Below are 16,454 nucleotides of genomic sequence, written 5' to 3'. Positions count from 1 at the left end.
CATGACAGTCTGAGCTGTGTGACAGACTGGGAGCTGAGTTGTTACATATATTTTACCACATAAAAAGTTGGAAAGCTGACTACGGCAACAGTGATGGCACTGCCCTGCCTCCATCACTGGCGAAATTCTGGCTCAACTCTTGTAGAAACTACGGAAAGCATCACCAACCATTCCCTTTCAAATCATGGTGAGAGTTTTAAACTCCAACCCAGCACAGTGGACATTATCTCTGCAATGATTCTGCATCTGCTTAGGGAAGAAACTCCGATAAACAGTCGACTCAAGTAAACATGTGTCACCATGAGAAAACTTAGTGGGCCAAAAATTCCTTTTTAAATCTACATATAGAAATAGGATGGAGAATGGGACAGCCAACCACTCAGAACAATAAAAAAATGTTGACTTTGGTGATATGGAAAATGTTGTTGGTGATGTGATAAAATATCATGAATTGCACAGTATTAATTACAACTCACATTCAAATATATCTATAGCAATATCTATAAGATTTATACCGATATCTGTATCTGTAACGATGATCACTTCGAATTAAGCATCAAGCCAGGAAAGACTGCATTTATCTAATCAACAAGCTGCAGGTGCATAGTAGTGAAAAGTTGAAGCAAAGTTCTTCAAATTTAAGGATGGATTATTATCATGATGATCTCATGTCTGATGGCAACTATCAATCAACTCTCTAGAGTTTTTTCTTTAAAATATCAGGTTTTATAATTGTCCTCAAAAAGTAGTTTAATTGTCTATAGAAAGGATAGTTTAATCTGTAAAATTAAGAATGTTGTTCCAACTATGAATATTATATGGCTTGAGGAGCCTTTAAAAAACTATTATTTCTGAAAATATAAAATTGCCCAAGGTAACTATTGTCTACGTTGTAAAGGAGTAAACAGGCAAAACAATAAAATGCAATGCTGAGATAACCAAAGGAGATGTTTAATGGTATTGCATATGAAAGTTATGGCATCAATATTTCTGTGTAATGGGTGGTCTGTTTTTATATATAACTCATAACCAACCTAGAATGTAATCCAAAATCAGAAGACACTGCGGAATACTATCTTCCATTGTTCTTGCAACATAAGAAGGCGAAAAACAAGAAAAAGGGGGAGTAGGAAGAAGAGACAGAAGAGGCAGATGAGAAGAAGGCAGAGCAGAAGAGGAAGAGGAGGAGGATAGGAAGGAGAATAAAGCATCAAACTAAAAGGAATAGAGGACAGAGATTAGAGAAGTACTGAAGGCCCCAGAGTCACAGAAGTAGTGAAAAAAAATCTATTGAGAAACAAGAAGCAATAAATGCCTAGATCTGCCTGATCCAGGGAAGTGAAATCTATTTAACAACACACGTGTTAAGAAGTTTGGAATAAATTTGAATTATTGCTGTGGGAAGGCAGTTTCTTTATAGAAAGAGCTTGGTATCTTACTTAGGGATCTATTAAAATACAGGAAACTACTACCTGATGCAAGCAGTATAAGCCATGTTTAAAATCACTAATATTTAGTGAGCATTTTCTGTGTTCTTGCCTCTGTGGAAAGTGCCTTAAGAGTATTACTTGTTTAGTTTCCATAAAACCCTATGAGGTAGAAAACTGAGGAAAAGTAATACACAATGAGGCAAGGTTCAGTAAAAGTGGAGCCTGATCTAGACTTTTCCGATTGATAATTGAGCTGAAATCTGGAGATTGAGCAGGAGTTCAGGAATGAAAATGGTTGGACAGTCTTTGCAGAGGGGAATGATATAGTATATGCAAAGGTTCTGTGGTCACAGGGAGCATGCCTTCTTCAAGAAACTGAAAGAAATCAATTTGCCTGAAACAAATTTACCTAAGGAAAGAATGTGTGAGAATGGAAGAATATTGTTACAGGCTATAGAAATCTTAACAGTCTCAACATTTTTAACAGTCTCTTAAAGTCTTGTCATGTTTTAATAATACAACATTAGAAATACCCAGTTTTGTTCTAGATTATTGTTCTTTTTTTTATACCATAAGAAAAATAAACTTCACACAAAAAATATTTATTAAGAAGATCTTTTCATAGGCTTATTGACTTAATATCCCAATGGTTCTTTTCAGTCCCTATTTTATTAAAACATAATTATTTTTGTTTTGGCTAATTCATGTGAAGTTTTTCTCCCATATTTGGATCTTTGTCCTCTAACCTTATTTGCCTACATTGCATAGCTAAGTTTTATTCCCTTTTTCCTGTTAATAAACCTCCTGGCCCATGAAATCATTAGCATTAATATGTCTAGCATTTACATCTAATATTTACAAAATAGCACTTATTTAGACAACAAGGGTATATCACTAAGTAAAATTACACTTGAGGAGAACTAATTATTCATCTATGGAGAACTCTGAAGTTAAGTAATATATTTAAAAATAATAATTTTAAATGGGAAACATGGAGAGAGAGAGGTGGAGGATCTCACTTGAAATTAACATAGGATATGTTCTAGTACAGAAAAAGAGTATTCTCTAATTTCAGAGAGATTAAAACAGAGACAATTACTTTGATCATCACTCTTCAATCAGAAATGTGGGCACTTGAAAGTGCTACCATGACCACTGCCACCATCAAATTCCCATTTCTCATTACCAACAATCTGCATTATCTGGTAGGATATCTTATACAACACAAACTTTGATATTCATTGAATCAGCGGGAGCTCTTGTTAAAATGCATATTTTGATTCAGCAAGTGCTGGGAGTGGCTGAGATATGTATCTCTGACAGACTTCCAAATGTTGCTAATGCTGCTGGTCAATGGACCACATTTTGAGTAGGGAAGCAATAATTCACATTCTACTTTCCATGACAGCATCAAAATGGCGTAATACATACATATTCTATTGTGAATTCTGGGTGGAAAGGAGGTAGTCATGAGTAGAATTTTGACTAGTATCACTCAGTCCTGAGGGTCAGAGTGCAGCAAAGAAGATACAGGAACAAGTGGACTGAGAAAAGCAGTATTGCTGCCACTTACTCCACTTGCTTCTTAGCAGAATAATGATAGGGACACTTTGAAGTCCGAAAGATATAACTTTCTTCGATACTCCATTTGGAGTGATACTTGTATCAAACTTAGAAGACAAGCGAATCAAAAATTTACCTTATTATGATGTTATAAAATTTTTAAAAGTTAACATTTATTTATTGCTTCAATGTTCCAGATATTAAGTTTGGTGTGTCATATGGATTATCTCATTTATTCTTATTATGATGTTATAAAATTAAAAAGAGTTAACATTTATTTATTGCTTCAGATGTTCCAGATATTAAGTTTGGTGTGTCATATGGATTATCTCATTTATTCTTGACAACAACCCCCTGGGATAAATTAAATGATTATGTCATTGTAATGTTGAGGAAATTAAGGCACAGAGAAGTTAGATCACTTACTCAATGAGCAGTAAGTGGAATGTTTGTAACTACATAGTCTGATATCTCATATAAATACTTACGATAATTACTTTCTATGACATCTTTGGATTAAATAGAACTAAAACACTTGTACCCATCATAACTGAATTCATATTTCTTCTGGGGGTTAGGTTATGGCATTGCCCTCTAAAGTCCATGTCAAGTTAATTCTTGCTAAGATAATAGTATTTATCTGTTCCTTAGAAGAGAGCAAAACTTTAAAGGAATGGGACTTATGGCAGAGAGGCTGGAAAACTATATTGGAGTACATAGAAGTTATTTTGTGTATTTAAATACACAAGCTTTGTTCTTCTCTTATTTTTTTTCCAACCTCAACTTTACTTTCCTTACCCTTTTTTTTTCATCTTTTTAAAAAGTTTTCTTAAATTACTTTTGCAATAAGACAGGAGGTAGCTAAATAAATGCAAAATCAAATAAATGCACATTTTGCCCACACAAAATGAGCAATTTACTGAGAAGCAGAGGCTGACAACAAAGCCATTCAGCAAATTAAAAGTGTTAACTCTGTGTCTTATCCATGTTCTAGACCTGCTGGTGGGCATCAAACACTCATCAAAGAACAAAGGGGCTGACACAAGATCAAAGCTCAGATGTCATTGAGGTTCTTTCCACATTTTCAGTACTTTCCACATTTTGTTATACTCCAGAACCAGATGAAATCACAGACCAATTCCTTGTCAATTCTGTAGGAGACAACAGTCTCATTTATTCTTCAAAGTCCAGTTTAGGTCACATCATGGCGCCCTAGATTCATCTTTTCCCTTCTCACATTTCCTAGTACCTATTGTGTGTATCAAGTACTTAGGCCCTGGAATGCTAATATCTTTTATTATCTTTTTTTGCCTTCATTATCTCTTCTCCACAGGCTGATTATAACCTCTGTGAGGAACAAGTGTGTCATAGCCTTCTCTTGCTTTACTCCGTAACACCTAAAACAATGCTTGTTAAGACTTAAGGTTAAGTCTTAAGATTAATTAAGGAATAATTAATTATTATAAGACAGGAATAAATGTTCTCTAGTAACCAGAAAAAGAAACTCTTTGGTTTCTTACTCAAATATTTTGGTGTAATCCTCTTTGAAAATATATTTCTAACAGTGTTGTATGGAACAAAAATGGTTATTGTCTTTCCCACTTGAATTAAAAAACCCATAAACAGGACGGTCTGGGAAAAGGATATTTTCATAACAAAATATGTCTTCTCAGTCAGTAGGCTTATTTCACCATTAATTTTAATTGAGGTAATTCAGATTTAGTCCATTCTGCCTTTTCAAATGTAAATCAAATATATATAATTGATACACTATCTTAAAATAACTGATAAATGTCCTAGTGAAGCTTTTTAAAAGTATATTCGTTTGACATAACAATATTAAGTAGAAACATTTTAACTGCAAAAGGATAGATGATCATATTCCTTACCTAACTAATTTAATTACTATTATTTTTATCTCATATTGAATTTATTAAGTTTAAATACTTTAAGGAGCTCATTCATTAAAATATTTTATTATTAACATAATGAAAAAAATTTTTAACGAAAGTAAAAAGAAATGAATAATTTGTCAAAAGTGCTTATCTAAAGTGTCTACCACCTACATGTATCTTTACAAATGTTGTGTTTTACCTTTAAATCCCTATAAAGCCCTAAAACAAAGGAAAAATTGATTATTGGCCAATTTGTTAAAGGATTGTCAATTTTGCATTACTAATAAAAAAACTGAAGAAATCCTTTTTAAGCAAGTATTCCATTTCCTACATGCATGCAATTCCTAAATGAATACTGAAAATAGCTAACATTATCATTACATTTAGGAAAAAAGAGATACTATTCAGCTTCCTTGTTCACCTCTTAATAGCTCACACACTACTAGAAAGTACTTGAATACATGCTGAAGAGCAGAGTGTAATAGTTCCTGGTTTACATCTCAGGCAGGTTAATAGGTCTTCAGACTTCATTTAGCACCACATTTTCGGACCATCATAAGTCTTAAATTTACTTCCATGCTGACAGTTTAATGTTCGAATAAGCAAGGAGTTAACTTACTTTTAACTTCTAAACCTTAGGACCTCTATCTTAGAGCTATAAAATTGACATTTCAGCATGAATTTTTTTTCATGATGTGTCTTTCAAATGTGCACATGTTACAATGTCTAAAACAGCTGTCCATGTTTACATTAAAAGCCTTTCAAATATATATTTTTTTCTTTAGGATGCTATTTGTGTAGAAAGGAAAATAAGCAAATTGACTACTTTTTTACATTCTTCCCTCCCTTTCCCTTCCCTTCTTTTCTTCTTTCCCTTTTTTTCCCCTCTCTGTTTTTTGTTCTGATGTTTCTTTCATTTCTCATTTCCTTCCTTCTCTTTTTTTTCTCTTTCTAAGGTACTTGAAAGTAACTTTAGCAATTATTCAAGCAGAGTGAGGGATGCCAGCAGTTTAAATCTACACTCTGCCTTTAATTCTTGTCAGGGTTTCACATGCATATATCCGAAGTGAAATGTTCTACTATATATCATGCTTAACCAACCAGAGGTCAAAGAACTAAATCATTGCATTCATGAAAGTAAAATGTTGTGCTTTCTAATTGCCATCACTTTGGGAGACTCTCACTTCCAATGACCAAAGTGACCTTCAAATATGATATTGACCACTTTGTAGTAAAATTTATCATAATTGTGACATGACAATACAAAATAAGAAATGACATGGATAAAAAAGCTGTTATGATGGTAGTAAGATTTTTTTAATCTCAAGTAATTTTACATTCAATTTTCTGCTTGGTTGTGTTTTTCCTGATTCTTTATATTGCCTTTGCCAATATACCATTTATATATTGTTTATAAGATTATATCACTACTTAAATGTGTAAACTTGTTAAAGTTTTAATATAGAGTCATGGATGCATAAGGATTCACATCTTTTATTGAAAACTGTTCTATATAATATATATTAATATTTCACATTTTATTATTGTGCAAGAGGGGAGCACTTGTAAATTCCAGATTAGACAATGAAATATTACATCAATCTTTCATAGAACTAATTTGCAATTTCCTTACAATTCTAGGATGTCAGTAAGAAGTAGAAACTAATAATCATCACTTGCCTACTATCTGCTAGAAAGATGAAAATAAATAATAATAATTCTGTTCTATAGGACAGAACTTAGATTTTCCCCAAGTGCTTTACTGGGAATAACTCAGTAATTTACTGGGAATTTACTCAGAATAACTCAAGTTGTATTAAAGAGAAACACATTCCAAAGAAATCAGGTAACTGTCGAAATCATATAGCTAGGAAGGAGCAGAATGTGAAAGTAAGACTAGATTGTCTGTCTTCAAAATATTTCCATTGTTATGTACTTATGACTGGTAGGGGGCCTAAAATCATCCAACTCTAGTTTAACACTTTTATTTGCAGATGAAGCCTACAGATGTATCAAGACTTGACAAAGGTCAAAAAACAAAAACAAAAGCCAACCAACAAACCAAAAATTAAAAAACCGAAAAACCCCAAACTTTTTTGTGATCTTTTCACTACTCTAGCCTTTCTTCCTATATCACATTTACTAAGAGCTCATCACTTAATGAAAACAAGGGGTCATGCAAAGGCCAGAGCAGTTCTGAAGACCCTATGTCAGAACCCAGTGAAGCCACTTTGCATAAAAAACACTCAATGATATGCTGAGAAACATATTATAAAAGCTACATTATTTTTCTGTGAATGTTTTTGTGATGTAAATTACATTTATGCTATTAGGCATGAGAGTAAGTTGATAGTGGGGAAAAGCTGAACAGATAGTCTAAAGTATTCAAGGAATAAACAATTTCTACTTGTTTTTGCATGCATTTTTTGAATTATCTTTTAGCGGAATTACTGTAGTCTGCAGATCTGGTTTCCAAAAGTCAGTATAAAAATATATGCCCAGTGTAAAAAAAAAATCAAACCAAACAATGTAAACATCAAATTTTGAAGCTCCTTTTTACCTTTCAGTGCAGTTCTATTCCCCTGATTAAGTTCTATTTACAATTTTGTATCCTCTCAAAATATTTGCTTTGAATTTAGGTCAACAGATAGATATCAGGAAAATTACATTAATAAAAATTAGTACACTAATTCAATGAAAGGTTAAAAAAACAGCAAAAAATATGTCCAAGAGAGGGACCAATAGAAATAGAAAATAAGATGGTGGATTTAAATCCAAATATAGCAGTAATTAGCAGTCTAAACATTTTGCCATGAAGGAAGAGGGTTGTAGACTCTGCTAAAAACCAAATCCAATTGAATGCTGTTTTAAAAAGGCATACCTAAAACAAAGGACACAGAAGGTTTGATCATTAAAATATGGAAAATATGGACAAAGTTAAAAGATGGATAGAGGATATATCTTTTTGTAGACATTTTAAAGACCATTTAGAAGTTAAATTTTTTAAAAAGTAGAGATAAGGAGAAACATGGTAGAATGATGAAATGTTTAACTTTCCAGAAAGATATATCAAATTTAAATTTGTATGCATCCCATAACGTAGCCTCTAATAACCAAAAACTTAGAGGAATGTAAGAAGATACAGCCAAATCCAAAATCAAGTGGTAATCTTGCTCAGTAACAGATGAAAAAAACTTCATAATAGCAGAAAAGAAATTTTAGGAAAGATCTAGAAGGTCTAATTAACTTGATGAAAACAAGAGCTAAGGAACATAGTTAGAATCCTACCCACAACAACTGCAGAATACCATTTTTTTCTAAGCAAACACCAAACACATAAAAAATTTGATCATTTGCTAGGGTATAAAGTAAGTTTCAACAAATTTCAAAGGATTTTGAAAGTGTACACATGTTTACAAACCACAATGCAATCAAGTTAGAAATATACAATAAAATATAACTGAACATCACTATATATTTGCAAGTATATACATCTAAATAATCCATGGGTCAAAGGAGAATGCATAAAGGAATTTTAATGAAAATACTACATATCATATCTTGTGGGTTGCATCTAAAACTGTGTCTAGAAGAAAAGCTATAGCTTTAAAATTAACATTGGAAGAGCATGAGCTGAAAAGTAACAAGCAAACTGACCACCTTAAAATGTTTGAAAGCAAGCACAAAATAAACAAATGTAGTTGGAAAGAAATAAGAACCTAACAGCCTAAATTAATGAAATTTAAAAAATAAATAAAATAGAGGGATAAATAAAAAGCAAAAATACTTCTTTAAAGTAGGTATTAAACAGCTAATTAAATAATAAAAGGTCCTTGTTCTTTCATATACCAAGATTTGTTTTAAAATTACAGTAATTAAGAGAATGGGATATTAGTGAAGAGATTAAAAATAAACCAACTTAACATATGGAGAAAAAAGAAGCAGTTCCATACATTTGTCATTATGTGACATGACAGAGACTGCAAAGTGGTGCAAAACAGGCAGAATTTTCCATTAATTATGCTGATATAGGGGAATAATATGTAGTCATTAAAATAATAAAAACATTTTCTACTAATATGAAAGACCTCTGAGATATATTATTTGTTAAGAAAAATAAGTTGAAGAACAGTGTAGATATGGTATGCTACATTTTATGTAAAAGTAGCTGAAGGAAAGAATCTATATTTCTATTTACCTCTATGTGCATTAAAATTATACAAAGAAGAATATATAAGAAATTAACATCCATGGATATTTACTGGGGGGTGGGAGAAAGAAGGTAGATATTTAAAAAATATATTAAAAATTGAAAATTGTCACTGGCATAAGAGGCTATCAGTATAAAAAAAGTAACACTAGACACTTTAATCTCAAAGTTAAATTTAGAAATATTACAAGCCTAAAGTGAAAGGCAAAACAATAAAGCTTTATAAAATACCAGGAAAATATTTTGAACACCTTGATTTAAGGAAAATCTTTTAATATAAAAACAAAAAGTATTGCCCATAAAAGAAAATGTTGATAAATTAGACAACATAAAAATTAATAAATTATATTCATCCTAAGATATATTAAAGAGTGAAAAAATAAGCCAAAGAACAAGCAATGATATCTGGATTATATATTATGAGAAAAAAATTAGTATACCAAATATATAAAGAATTCCTATCATTTTGTAATTAAAGAAACAGTTAAATTAAAATTGGGACAATACATATTAAGACACTAGTTTTAACTGCCTAATATTTGGCACCATATTTAAGATTTTATTCTAATTCTCATTTTAAAACTGAGACTAAGTCAAAAAATTAGACTGTAACAAAAGTAGAGTTTTAATTTAAAAATCTGTGAACTGCTGATTCCATGAAATTGCACTACTTTGATCATTGAAAATATATGTTGAAAGGAATTTTTCAGAAATAATAAAGAGTATCTATTCAGGGATTTTGACTTAGTCTCACTTTTGTTATAAAAAGTTTTTCAACTAGTTCTAAAGTCCATCAAAATTCATGTTTAAAGAAAATTCTTGTTTGATGTTGACCAGGTACATAAGAACTAAATGAGAAAAAAAATAAAACTTGGAAATTAGTGACAAAATGTAGAGATAAATGGAAAGAAGTTTGAGAGAATCAAATAAGAACAACAATCAATTGAAGTATTAACTTCAAATAATTATTTGAAGTATATGACAAAGAAATCACTGTCTCTTTCAAAAGACTATTTCTATTGCCTCTTTATAGTCTGCCTAACATTTAAAAATAAGGTTGTATCGAATATCATTATGTCATAGCCTGTTATGTTATTTCCCAAGAAAAACAAACAAACAAACATCATTGCCATGAAATATTCACCTTTGTCAAAGAACAGATATTGCAGGGAAAATAATAAACTTTGCTAGAAATATCTGTACAGACTACTCCCCTCTTATAGGTTAGTAAGCAATGATCATTCTTCCAGATCCTCAAGTATATTTCAGTCAGTATTTTGGAAAAGCTTTCTTGAAAAAATCCAACATTTTTCCTTTTAAGTATTCTACACTGTTATTTGAGGTCATAAAAACAAAAGGAGAGCCAGTTCCTATGCCCTTGTCCTTTGTTAAAATAATTTAAAATTACAACAGGATTCAAAAAAGTAACTGAGCCTGCGAAAGGCATTCTGCAGTAGGAGAGTCTCTGATTCAAAATGCCTCACCATTTAATCACCTAGAACTTGTCCTTTAATTGAATTTTCAACTTTTCTTTTTTCTTGGAGACTGACTTTGTTTGGATTGAAATAAACAGCATAGAAAGAGGATGATTTCATTTAGGTAGATTTCATATCTTGATGGATTATGAAGGAACACTTACACTTCAGATTTAAATTTTAAAAGGATTTAACAACATTCTACTTAATATTCAGAGAATAACTCATGATTCATAATGATCTTTATAAATTTACTAAAGATTATTTTGTAGGATATCCAATTAAATCTGACAGTAATTTGAAGTAGATTTCCTTTTGATAATGATATTTGTTGATGACACATGATAATAAAATTACTACAAAGAATTTGGGGTTTGGTGATGTAAACCACCCCTTTTCTATTTCATATTAGTGTTTTTTGGTGAAAGGAAAAACGATTTTGGAATAATCTTGAATTGTATTTTCACATTTCAACCTTACTAAGAGGTTATTATTAAACAAGTCCAAAGAGATTTCATGTTAATGCTATTTAATAGACAAAAATCCTCCTTTTGTAGCAGTTTGTGTTTTAGGGTTTTAAAGTAGACACACAAAACACACGTTGAAATACCATTTAGAGGATGGATGATATGTTCATTCCCTGGAGACTGAGGCAATCCTGTAACATAACAAAGCACAGAAATAATGTTGACTATATTCATACCCAAACCATAGACCCTCTCTAGAGAATTTGATTATTATGTCTCACCTACTTCACCTTAAAATGAATTTGTTACCAGGAGAATACCTGATTCCAAAGGAAAAATATATATGAATGTTAAAAAGAGAGAGAGAGAGTGCTCTAAACATCTTTTCATTGGAACTTAAGTTTGGAAAGAGGAACCAAAGATAATGTCTTTGGATAAGAGTTAAGCCATCATGTTGAATCATTTTGTCAACTGATTTAAGAGTTTTATTGAATGTCTCCACTTTCCTCTTTCCCTTCAAAATTCTTGGGCTTGGCAATATAGCAGAATATTTACTGCACAGATTCTGGACCTAATCTTCCTAGGTTCAAAACCAGGCCCTTTTACTTCCTATGTAACTGAGACAGTTCTTTAAAATTCTTGAGTCTCTCTTCCTGAGAAAAATAGTGATCATGATGATAACCATAGTACCTACCTCCATAGTATCAGATTAAATGAACAAAATTTGTAAAGCACTGTAGGGAAGGTAACATTTACCTCTAACTTCTTAAGGCTTTTCAGATGGACATGAGAATTAAATTTACAGAAGACAGATTAACAGAAGAAAAGCATTCACATTTATATGTTTTAGGTGACATAAGAGCTCTCATAAGGAAATAAAGACCCAAACAAGTGGCAAAACCTAAATGCTTTTATACTAGATTGACCAAAGAGAGGCAATTGTGGAAAAGTGACTAAAATACAGGGAGGCTAAAGAAAGATAAGAATTACTTTAACAAGGTCTGTTTGTATAGAATTCTCTTGGCTTTGACTTCGTATCGAAGAATGTTTCTTTTCTCCCGGTACAGAAAGGGCATCTTTCACATGGGAGTTTTTAATCTCCTGCTTTCAGGAAGAAAAGGGGAGATTAGAGTGCCCTTCCTGCATCTGCTATTTTATTAAGTGCCTTGGGTTCAAAATAATTTCTATGCCAAAGTGACATATATTGAGGTGGCATATTCTGCCACCTTTCAGCACTTAGAACAGCAGCTAGCCCATAATACATGCTCTATGAGGGTTAGTTACTATTCATTTGGAATATGTTAAGAAAATCTTTGTTTTTATTTTTTACTTCTGTTATAAAATTGGAATAATAAAATGAGGCTCTATGTTGAAAAACTCTTGCAAGGAAGATCCTAAATTTTTGGAGACCTCAATAATAGTAACAATAATGACAACAACAAACATAAAAATAACAGTTGAAGATAGTATAATTTTTAACTGCCAGGCACTGTGCAAGATGTTATATATATACTTAATTCTTCTTTAAACTTTACAGCTATCTTGAGAAATAGCTTTTATTATTCCTATTTTACAGAGTAAAAAAGGAAAACTTAATCATTTTTACTAATGTCCAAGTAGTCAGACAGTTAGGAAGAAGATAGAAGTAAATAGCTTACTACTTTTCAGGCTTACTTCATGATTTTATGCCATTCCACCATGGACCCTAGGTAATTGTTGTACTGATCCCTTGAATAGCTCTCCATTTACAGCTACCTTCCTTTGTCTGGAATGCGATAGCTCCCTTACTTAGTCTAACTCAGATATCATCTATTTGTGCTACCTTCTCTGATTTCTCTAGGCAGAATAAATTATACAGCACTAGCTGTCCGTTGACAGTATATTACTACTATAATCCATTTTGGAACCTGGCTTACATCAGAGTTGATGGTGAACAACTAGAGGATTAGACCGTATTTTCAGGTACTTAATTTATACAGTAAGACTCATAAAGTATACAATATATTTGTTAAATAATACACTTGGAATGATCATATTGAGAAGTCAGAACAATCAACACTATAAGGAATAGAGAGGGACATTGCATTATGATAATGGGATCAATTCACCAAGAAGGCATGATGATCTTAAATTTGTATGTTCTTAACAACAGAGCTTCAAAATTCATGCAGTGAATACTGGTAGACTGAAAGGAGAAATAGGCAAATCTACAATTATATTTGGAGATTTCAACATGCCTCACTGAAAAATCACTAGAATAAACAAACAGAAAATAATAAGGCTATGTAAGACTGAAACATCATCAACTTGGCATTGATATTTATGGAACACCTTACCCAAGAAAAGCAGAATATAAGTCAATCCAAGGACACTAAAATGAACAATTTACCAGATAGACCATATCTGTGCCATAAAAATAAATCCAACAAAGTTAAAATAATTGAATAATTGAAATTATACAATTTATTTTCTCTCATCATCACTAAATTCTGTAAATCAGTAACAGGAAGATATCTTAAAATGTCCCAACATTTGGAAACTAAACAACATACTTCTAAATAACTCATAAATCAAAGAGAAAATCAAAGTTAGTTTAAAAAATATTTTGAATTGAGTAAAAATAAAAACAACATATAAAGTATGCAGGTCTTATGGTTCTGGGACCCAGTTCTAACCTGTGTGTGTGGGGGTAGGGGGTGGATGTGGAGGTTTCCTCACACCAACAAGCAGTTCTTTGATACCATCAGGCTGTCTGAGAATTCATCTCAATTCTGACACTACCTACCTGAAGATAGCATCAGATCCCACCAGTTAAGGGCTCCATCCTACAAAACTGATATAGACTGTAAAGTTATAATCAGATTTTCAGCAGCATGGAGGGTCAGTGCCCCTAACCCCTTGAGTTGTTTAAGAGTCAACTGTAATTCAGGAATAGCCATATAGAAGAAATGGATAGGGCAAGGTATGAGGAAAGGGCACAGAACTTCCATGCTCTCTCAGAGCACCACTTTCTTCAGTCAATTCACCAACTGGGAGCTCTCAGAATCCTGTCCTTTTTTGGGTTTTATGGAAGCTTCATTACAAAGGAATGATTGGTTAAATCATTGACCACTGGTGATTGATTCAACCTTCAGCCCCCCTCCTCTCCCTGGAGGTCAGGAGAGTAGGATTTAAAGTTCCTACCTTGTAACCCCCTGGCAACCAGCCCCCATCCTTAGGTGGAATCCAAAAGTCACCTCATTAACAAACAAAAGACACCTTTGTTGCTCTTATCACTTAGGAAATTCCGAGGGTTTTAGGAACTTTGTCCTAGAAATGGGAATGAAGAGGAAATATATATATTTCTTCTTATAAATCACAATATCACAGCAGGGCACAGATAATACAATATTTAGAAGGAAATCAATGAAACTAAGAACATAATGGCAATAGTGAAAAAAATCAATGATATAAAACTTGCACATTAAAAATATCAACAATTAATTTGAAATGGATTATAGACCTAAATGTAAAACCTAAAATTCTGGAAGAAATACAGGAGAATATGTTTATGGTCTTGGAATAGGCAATTATTTCTTAGATAGGAAATAAACTATAACATTTTTTAAATTGGGTATGATCAAAATGTAAAAACTTCTCTTTAAGAAGCATTATTAGAAAGTCTGGATACAATCCTTAGACTAGAAAAAAATTTTGCAAAATCCATATAGGGTTAAAGCCTCACTTCAACAATATATAAAGAAACCTCAAAACTCATTAATAAGAAAACAAACAATGCAATTTTCAAAGGGGCAAAATCTTTGAACAGACAGATCAAAGAAGATATAAGAATAGCAAATAAGCACGCAGAAGGAATGGACGGATGCTTAACATCTTTAATCATCAGATAAATGAAAATTAAAACCACAATGTGAAACCACTACAGACCCACTAGAATGGCTAAACATAAAACCAAACTGAAATAAACTGAAATAAATGAAAGAGTAAGAAAAGATTGAAAGTACTGAATGCTGACAAATATGTGTAGTAAGCAGGGAGAACTCTCAGACACTGCTGCAGAAGATGCAATGAAATCATATGTCCACAGAAAGCCTGTTAAAGAAAGTTTATAGCAGCTTTGTTCTTAATTTCCCCAAACTGGAAACGGTCAAAATAGCCATCAACTGGTGAATGAATAAACCATTGCTGTATATCTATGCAAGTAAATTCCACTGAGGAAACATAGACATGAACTACTGAAACATATAATAATATTGAAGAATTTAAAAAGCATTATTCTAATTAAGAGAAGCTAAATATTAAAGGCCATGTATTGTATGATTCCACTTATATAAAATGTCCAAAGTAGGTATGTCTATAGAGACAGAAAATAGATTAATGGTTGCCCGGGTCTTGGGTGGGAAGGGACAACTGTCTGCAAAGCAGTATGAAGGAACTTTTGGAGGTGATAGTATTAGCCTGTATTCTGATTGTAGTGGTGATTTCACAACTTTATATATTTGTTAAAATTCATAGATTTGTGCGGCTAAAAAGGGTGAATTTTACTGTATGCAAATTATATCACTATAAACCTGATTTCTAAAAATATTAGAAAAAAGAAATACAGACTGTCATTTAGCAGTTTTGATATATAAATATTAGAATTAATTAATAAGAGCTCAAAAATATGGAGGGAAGGAAATAATCAAAGATAGAAAAAAAATATTCCAACACCTAGAGAACATAATGCTCCACATTAAAAAGATCTACACATGTACCCACACACACACAGAAATATAAACACTAGATCCACACCAATGCATTCTTCATGAAAACTCAGATCAAGAAATATAAAGATGAGAATCATCAAATCCTTTATTTGAGGAAAAATAAAAGACCATAAACAGTATGTCAAAAATCAGAAAGGCTTCACTCGTCAGCAAAAGTGAAAGCTAGTAGACAATAGAGCTATGCCTTCAGAATTCTGAGGCAAAATGATTTCTACTTAGATTTACACTTCACCAAGTGTAAGGATGAAACAGGCATTTTTAAACATCATGCTATCAACAATTTATTATGTGTGAATACCTTCTTAAAAGGATACTGGAAGATATGTTTTACCATCTTAAGGGAGTAAATTAAGAAAATGGACATAGCGCCAGGTATCAAAAAATCTAGCATCAACATGGTGAAAGAAATTTCCAGTACACTGGAAATTTTATTTGTCTACTCTTGAATTTCTTTCACTGTATTTTCTTTCGTATCAGCTAAACAAATTACTGACTTTTTAAATAGCCAAACATTTTGTACTTTGTAGTTTATAGAAATGTTTTATAAAGAATAGAATTATTGTTTTTAAATTAAGCTTTATATTCCTCCTCTATCATCAATATCCATATTCTTTGATACATGTGATATGTGTTCAATTTCACAGT

Source organism: Balaenoptera physalus (assembly GCF_965194825.1).
Source record: "Balaenoptera physalus genome assembly, chromosome: 13".
In the NCBI taxonomy this organism is placed as follows: domain Eukaryota; kingdom Metazoa; phylum Chordata; class Mammalia; order Artiodactyla; family Balaenopteridae; genus Balaenoptera; species Balaenoptera physalus.
The sequence above is the reverse complement of the archived record's forward strand: the minus strand, read 5'-3'. Positions refer to the sequence as shown.